Below are 8,681 nucleotides of genomic sequence, written 5' to 3' on the forward strand. Positions count from 1 at the left end.
AGGCTGTTGCACAAGAAAAAGAAGTTCTGAACCTATGTAGCCACAAGCTAGTATCACTTCTTTAACACTGTGTGCCACTGGCAGCCACAGTTGCATTGGAATGTGTGACAGGGAAAGGTATAAAGAGGGATGCTTTTAAATGGTATGAAGTGTTCCAAGGAGGTATGAGGAAATGCCTTCAGGCACAGGCAGGAGAGATTAGGAAATATAATTCATATAAAATTGGTATAGCTACTTTGTAGCAGAGATTTGTTCAGGAAAAAGGCAGCCATTTGGTCTTTTTGTCTTACCTGGCTCTATGGCTCATGAGAATAGACACAGAAAATGAGTATTACTAACAGGAGGAAAGGAGCTAATTTTTAAGTATTGAGCAATTAAACAAGAAAAAAATGGATGGGCTCTCCCGGCTCCCCAAAGGTGAGAGGTGATGACTAGCTTATTGTGTTCACTCTACATGTTTTGCTTTAAAGTAAATATTGAATTTCCTCTTAAAAACTGTGCCCCTAATGTGCTCAGCTCCACTTGCTTCCCCCAGCATAGTGCTGTTGTGCACAGAGCGTGCTTGCAGGTTACAGTGGTGTAAACTTTGATTTCCAAGTGTTGAATTATCCTTTTGTGTTGACAGGATTTCATGGAAGTGGAGACCCGCTACTGAAGTAAGCAGTGGCGCAAGGTGGAAATGAGCTGCCCTGACACCTTCTAAAGGAGGTGCCATGCTAGCACCAAGGTCCTTTGCCATCTCCACCAGGTCCTGAGAAATGCAGTATCTCACCGTGACCATCCTCACTTGTTGTCTTAGCTGGTATTGCTGCAAAGGGCCTTGGCAATACTGAAGTCACCTAGTCCCTTTAAAACAACTCCTTCACAATGCTTCACTGCAAATCCTAATTTGAGAAGGCAGAACCTGGGGTGCACATGAGTGGTTCTTTGGTTTGTTGGTTTCATCCTTTTCTGCAGAGGACAAAGCAATTGCATGGGTACTGTCCAGATGTATGAAACACGCCAACTATATTTTGCCTTTATCTGTAGATAAGAAAGACCTTGCTGTGGTGGATAATGACAATGAAATGTATATCCAAGGTGTAGCCCAAGGGGTTCTTTACTGATTCCAACTTCTACTCCTTTTTCCTTCTCAGGGGTGTCACTAGTGGAAATCACCTCTAAATACCTGGCTAGGGCTGGCTCTTAATCAAGGGAGGTGCTTGACTGAACAGCATCCAAGTGAAATGGTTACCACGGCTCTGGTTTGCACCACTGTCCCATCCAGCAGTGCCATAAAGGTGCATAAGTCTGCACCAAGGGCACGGATGTCTTCCTGTAGAGCTGCCTCTTGGAAAGACCTGGTGTTCCTTCAGCCCTTGACTAATGCAATACTGTGACCCTGTGAGACAGGGATTTGGGGTAGGCAGTGAGTGAAGCCACCAGATGGTGCCCTAGGTCCTCTCTGCTCCTTTTCCTGTCCCCTGCCTGCCCACATCCTCCTGCCAGCTCCCCCAGTAGCCCCCAGACCACAGACTCTCAGGGGTGGGCACCTTCAGCCATGCAGAACATCCCCGGCCATGACTGTCTTCTGCCCCTGGGGTTGGTGCTTCTGGCACCCCTCACAGCTCTGCATCAGGGCCCAGGTGCCACCAGCACCTCTGAAGAGATGGGGAAAGGACAGGTTCCCCTCTGCATCCATTAAGTCTGGAGAATTAGCTTCATTAGACAGCAGTGTCTTGGCACAGGGCTGCCCATGTGAGGGCCAGGAGAGTGGCTGCTGACACCATCCATGAGTCAGATTGGCATCTAAAATGCAAATTAGGCCAGATGTTCAGGGCTGCTTGGAGCTGCCACCACTTTTCTTTCCATCTGGAAATGGCATCTTATCTTGGGTTTGGGAAAATTTTCTGTGCCCATGATGAAAAAATTGTTTGCAGCATATGCTTCTCCTCTTCTTTGCTGTGTCAGGAAGCTGATCAAGGCTCAGATACTGCTCTTTCTGTGGTTTGGGATTCTGTGGTCACCAAGATTTGCTATGCACAGTGAAGTATCATTGAGTTTACAAATGAAAAAAGGAGATGGTCAGAGAGCACCAGTGATCTCCAAGGGAAAAGTGGAGAATGTGAGCTTCAGCATCTTCTCTTGCTTGATTCTAGGGCAAGCCCATTCTCCACATGCTGTCAGGGGTATAATGTTTTTCTTTGTTAATGATAAAATAGAAATGCAGGTTACTATTAGTAACTAGTATGTTACTAGGTACTTCACTATTTATAACCAGCCCTTTAAGCTGCCGAACTGTGTTATGAGCTGTGGATCTGCTCTCATTCAGGGGAGGGAGTCTTTCGATGAACTCTCCTGGAGATCCTCTTTTCTTGCAGCACTTTGAATTATGTGGGTTGTGTCATATTGCTCTGGGCCACATGAAGATTTGGATATACAGCTGGTAGGGCCAGGCAGGTCAGCCACCCTGCTATAAGGAGTCAGAATGTAATTATCCAAATTGGAACAGGGTGAACATGGAAAAGCTAACATATGGACTTCTTAAAAATGTTATGTCTTTTAATAACTAGTCAGGGCCTCTGGTTTTGATCCCATCTGAAAGATCTGTCTGCTTACAATTTTATGCAATGATATCTGAGTACTTCCAGGGGCAATAATTGTACCCAAAATACCTGTACCACAGTGAGTTTCCCTCCCTTGTGAAGAAATTAGCCCTGTAGTACCGCTAACAGTCCTTTTGGCACTGACAAGCGCTGTTAAAATCAAAGATTCCAGTAGTTCTTGCAAGGCTCAGCATGATCTTTCAGCTTCATAAATAGGAAAAAAAAAAGGAGGCTCAGGATGTTAATGGAGTCTCAGGAGGTTTAACTACTTTTCCAAAATTGCAGGGTGTCAGAGGTGAAGTCGGGAACAGAATTCAGGTTCCTATGTTCTTATTTGTCCCAGGTTGTCCAGGTGAGAGCCAGGAGGTGGGTAAGTAGGGAGCTGCTGAACTCCATGCAGTTTAGGAAAACCAAAAAAGTTTCTTCGTGAGTCACCAGCCCCAGCTTCTGCAGGGCTTTGCTTTTCATGTTTGATTTCCCATGTAAGTATCAGTCAGGCTCATGTCTGCCTGGCTGAGGTCGCAAAGCTGCAGGAGAAGTTACTGCTCTCTTTTACAGAGGTATCCACCATTTTGGCAATAAGAGTCAAAATACCATGGAAAGCCCAAATATGTACGCTGTAATTCTCCAAATAAATGTTTATGGAGGGAATGTGCTGAGTTGCTCCTCAACCACCCCATAAAGCCTTCCTGATTCCTGAAGAAGTTCCTGAGCTTGTCAAGAGGCTTTAGACAAGGAAGAGCAAATGGCTGCAGCTGAGTCTCAAAGGCATTCTCTGCTCATGAGAAGAGGCAGAGAAGTCCCTACCATCCCAACAGTTAGATGCTGGAGAAGAAGGAGGTGTGAAGAGAGGTGATAATACTGATAATTAGGTGAATGGAAATACTTGCCATTCTTTTTAATGTTTAAAGGAAACCACAGTTTTGAGGTGATGTAATTCCCACTCGGCTGGGTTGTTTATTCAAGCAGTGCAGTGCAGCGCTATGCTGGCACATGGGGAAGAGAAAGCAAAACTTTAGCTCAGCTTTTGCCCTCTCAGGATTTCTGTATGCTTTCAGTCTCATTCAGGTCAAGGCAGGGTGTGAACTTCAAGCACAGCAGCTCTTCCAGCATGGCCCTCTCTACAGATTGACCCTTTGCTAAAGCATATGCAACATGCAATGGGAGATTTGAAGAAATCAGTTTAATAGGAGTTGTAACTCTTCCTTTTCTCCTCTCCAAAAGGTTTAAAATAATCTTGCTGTCCATAAAAATCAGGTTAGCTATTTTTGGTTCTTGCAGAGCTAAAATGAATGCAGCATCTCTCATTTCCAGTCATGGCAAGTCACTTGACATCAATTGTTAATTGTTTGATTAATTTCGAATTTTCAGAGCTGACAGTGCCTGTCCTAGCACTTAGACAAGAGCTACATTTAAAAGAAAAAACACTTCCTTTCTTTTTTCTTTTTTTTTTTTTCCTGTTCTTTGAACATAGCCTGGAAGGTAAAAACATGGAATTACAGGGAGGTTTTTAATGTATGTTGTCCTGAGAAAGATGGGCCATTAGGCAGAGTGCAAATAAAACAGGCAGAGGTTCATCATAAACTAGGGGGGTGTGATGAATTAATTTTAGCATATGCTTCAGCAATTCATTACAAGACTATCTTAAACCCAACCGTTAGTACACTTTGCTGTATGCTCATCTGTGTTAGGCCATGGTTTTCATTTCAACAAGTAAGCAGAAATGTTTCCTTCATGAAGACGGGTGACATTTCTATACACAGAAAGGCCATTTAAGGTCAACAGTTACAGGGGCTATACCTTTGTGTGCTCTGTGTATGGTTGGACAGGTAATTATCACTGCATATGACTCCCTAAGGGGTGGTGTTAAAAAGTATAGACCAAATAAGAACAGACGTTCAAACCCCTTCTAGGACGTTTATAAAATAGCATGGCCTTTCCCTGCCCTCATTCTCTCCTCCCTCCCCGCCTCCCAGCAATGTGTGTGTAGCACATCCAGGATGAGCAGCAACATGCTGTACCAGCCCTTGCTTGGGAGGAACGTATTATACTGTCAAGTCCTGCTTTTCTGTGTAACAGGCAGGCCAGAACATATGATGGTACAGACTGATATAAAGGTGTTACAGGTACAAGTTTAAGTCAACTTTCCTATGTTGACTATGTTCCAGACACAGCTACATGTTGGGCAGAGAAGAGATTCAGAGCAGCCCTGCGGAGAAGGACTTGGGGGTGCTGGTCGATGAGAAAATGAACATGAGCTGGCTGCAGTGTGTGCCTGCAGCCTAGAAAGCCAGCTGTGTCCTGGGCTGCATCAAAAGGAGTGTGACCAGCAGGTCGAAGGAGGTGATCCTGACCCTTTACTCTGCTCTTGTGAGACCTCACTTGGAGTACTGTGTGCAGTTCTGGTGTCCTCAACATAAAAAAGGACGTGGATCTGTTGGAACAAGTCCAGAGGAGGGCCACAAGAATGATCAGGGGACTGGAGCACCTCCCATATGAAGACAGGCTGAGAAAGTTGGGGCTGTTTAGCCTGGAGAAGAGAAGGCTGCATGGAGACCTCATAGCAACCTTCCAGTATCTGAAGGGGGCCTATAGGGATGCTGGGGATGGACTCTTCATTAGGGACTGTAGTGACAGGACAAGGGGTAATGGGTTAAAACTTAAACAAGGGAAGTTTAGATTGGATATAAGGAGGAAATTCTTTCCTGTTAGGGTGGTGAGGCACTGGAATAGGTTGCCCAAGGAGGTTGTGAATGCTCCATCCCTGGCAGTGTTCAAGGCCAGGTTGGACGAGGCCTTGGGTGATATGGTTTAGTGTGAGGTGTCCCTGGCCATGGCAGGGGGGTTGGAACTTGATGATCTTAAGGTCCTTTCCAACCCTAACTATTCTATGATTCTATGTTGCAAAAATGACTTATTTTGATATCACCCCTCTAACTAAGGAATAATAAGGGCTCTGATTTTTTTCTTTCCAATTAGCTGTATGCCACAGACTTCTCGGGAGAGGTAAGCGCCATTCTGGACATTTACTCATAGGTCTGCATAATCCAGGAAACATTATGATGCCAATATTAAAACACAGGAGTGCCACCACAACTGTTCTTACCAGATGATAAGCCAGTGATGTCACAAGAAAATCCCAGTGGTAAAAGGGAAAAATTCTGACAATACACCCCTCCAGCCACTCTGAATACAGCACTCACTCCATGGTCACCTGCTGGAACTAAGCATGGGTATTTCAGTTTACAAGTGTCTCCACCAATGGTGTAGAGAAGGGAAAGTTTCCACTGTGTACTGGGCTGAGACCTATTGCTCTGCAGATACTCCAGTCAGCAGGCAGTTAAACAGTTCCAAGGCATATTGCCCTCATCTAATCCCTTCCTGCAGTCAGGTTTCTTATGTGCCATACTCCTGTCTTGTGCAAACCAGGTGATAGGAAGCTCCTCTGGGGTGCCATCTTCCAGGCTTGTAGATTAATGTTTCCTCTGCTTAATTTAATTTACATGTAAACCATTTATACTCCCTCAGACAACCCTAAACAATCTTTCTCATTCCCTGGTGCTTCTGCACCCCTGAAGTTCTCATACGCAATTCCCATGATGCTCTTCACAGTCGTTATTTGGGCAAACTACACACACTGCAATCCCTTCCAGCTTTTTTATCATTTTATGTTGCTCTTCTTTTTATTTCCCTCCAAGTTGTTGACATCTAGCTAGCACTGAGTTGTCCAGAACTAAACATGTCTTCAAACTGCGGTCTCACCACTATATTAAAAAATGGGACTATTGCCTATATCTCTGAGAAGAGGTCTCTGCCTTTACAACCCCAAATTAAATTAACTGCATGATTTTTGCTGCCATATCACATTGCAAAAACATATTAAATCTGCTGTCTACTGTCTCCCTGAGGTCTTCTGGTATTTCTGCTTGCAGTGCTTGAGCACAGATGATTCCTCTCTTCACCTCAGTTTCTATCTTTCAGTAGCTCATATGTTGTACCTACTGCCTTCTTAGACACGTGGGATCGTTCAGGGTTCCTCTTGGAGGAACAGCAGTGTGATTCCTTACACATAAGTAAATTATATCTATTTTTTTAGCATGAAATAGTCTGTCTCCACCATTTTCCCTCCAAGCTGTCCTATGATAATCTGCCTCAGTGCAATTAAAAGGCATGCTATTCTTTTTGGTTTCCAGATTTTCCCTATTTATAACTAACTGTATGGAGTGCTGGCCTGTATGTTAATAAACTGCAACAATCTGTTTGAACGTCACATACTGAGGATCATGGGTTGAAACTCTTTTTCTGGAGAAAAGGAAACGCTGTTCTTTCCTTAAGAAGTTTCTGTCCCAAATGTCAAGAATATGGATTAGCTTTTCTTTGGTGAGGAATGACATATGAAAATGCTGCTTTGTGCATGAGATTTCTTTCTATGGGTAGCTCAACACTCTGCAATTAACTTTCCTGGGAAATAAGAGCTACCACGGAAACTGCCACCGTCCTCATTATCACTGGTATAAACACAAAGCAACATGAACAGCAGAGAGGAAAAAAACCAACCCACTCATGAAACCAAACCGTTTTGCTCCATGCATCTTCTTCCTAAGAAGAGAACAAGAAAAAGAAAAGCCCTCCATGTGACAGATGTTAGTCAGATGAGCTAATGCAGTCCTAGAAGGTACTTGGATATTACGTTCATGGAAACAGTGTAAGAATCGATACAGAAGGGAATCCATTTTATCATATTCTATTTCACAGATAAGAGAATCTGGAAGAATTGGTTAAAGCAGGTGAGATGCTAAAAGTGGTGTTGTAGCTGCGGATGGTCTAAAGATCCTAGGGAAGCAAGATTTGTGGCAAAAGGTAATATCCTTTATTAGATCAACTGGTAGAGCTGGAAAAAGCAAACAAGCTTTTGGGCTCAGGGTCTCTTTATCAGATCTGACAGAAGGCAGCAATATGCCAGCTAACTACAGGTTAGATGCAATTGCTCTTAGTTTAATCTAATTATATTAATCAATGCGACCACTTGAGGAAAGAAAGGAGCACCTATGAAGTGGAAAAGGGTGTGAGCAGAAGTGACTGACAGGCTGCTGGTGCTCTGCTGAACCACTGGCAGAAAAGGGTTGTTTGTGCTGGTGACAAAGGGAGAGCTCAGCAGGCAGACTGTAACAGGCTAGGAAGGCAACATCTCCCTTAGACCCATGAGCTTTAGTGTCTAGGGAGTATAAGTTTTAATGCCAAGCTTTATCTTTTGGGAACATTTTGTAGGTCTCCTTTGGGGTAAGGATGGAGGGGTTCAACTTGCTGCTGTCTCACAAAAGGTACTCTAATGATGAGTACGGTTTTCTGTCCTTTACTGGCTGGCAGTAGGCGCTTTCTAAGACAGCAATTATTTTAGGTTCATTCACACTGTTTCTGTGGGGCTATTTCACGTGCAGGATGAAGCGATGAACTGTAGAGATGTGGGACAACTACATGCAGGAACAAAGAATTTTGGTGGTTTCGCTGTGGGAGGAAGGGCATTGATTATGCTGTCTGTGCAGCGGTCCTGGCGTATTTCATGTTTGATGCTCTGGTGGTATCTGGTTCTATTTCATGTGTTTTCATCTGCGGATTTACTTCCTGTAATGAGCTGAGAAAGGGAGAGCCTGAAGGTTAGGAGAAGAGACACAGGGAAAAAAAATCTTTCAGAGACACTAATTTAAAAGATTATTTTATGTGTGGTTTTTAACATGGAATATTATTGCTACAGGGCTTGTGATTGCGGGAGGAATGCTACAGCAGAGACTAAACTAAAAAGCAGAAAAATTTGCAGCAAGCTAATGTGGTCAGAGTCTTTGCAAGTTCTTGTTAATCTCAGTTGCACTAGACAAATATCGAATAAACCTTGATCCTTTGAAAAGCGATTTTCTAAAATCGTTGCTGTTGCTGTTTTATCTTTATCATAGTAAATTTAAATCTATTTTGCTGTAATTGTGACCTTGCTGCAGCTCACCAGTGTTCCCCTCAGAGCAGGTGCAACAATATCTGCAGGGCTGGCTGAATCTCACAGCTTCTTGGTGTGTTTTGGATGTCTGTTGGTCTTATTGCATCCGC

The 8,681-nt window shown here is 43.8% G+C and overlaps 1 long non-coding RNA gene across 1 annotated transcript; it reads left to right on the top strand.

The window, feature by feature from the left end:
- Positions 1 to 753: 753 nt before the first annotated feature.
- LOC133217473 (uncharacterized) lies at positions 754 to 6,485 on the top strand. The gene is made up of 2 exons (XR_009726881.1): positions 754 to 3,437; positions 5,565 to 6,485. It is a non-coding gene; the product is annotated as an uncharacterized LOC133217473 (long non-coding RNA).
- The last annotated feature ends 2,196 nt before the right edge of the window (positions 6,486 to 8,681 follow it).

This window comes from Neopsephotus bourkii, unplaced genomic scaffold (genome assembly GCF_033783945.1).
Source record: "Neopsephotus bourkii isolate Nb327-2 ecotype Australia unplaced genomic scaffold, CSIRO-AGI_Nbou_v1 NB_107, whole genome shotgun sequence".
Lineage (NCBI taxonomy): Eukaryota > Metazoa > Chordata > Aves > Psittaciformes > Psittacidae > Neopsephotus > Neopsephotus bourkii.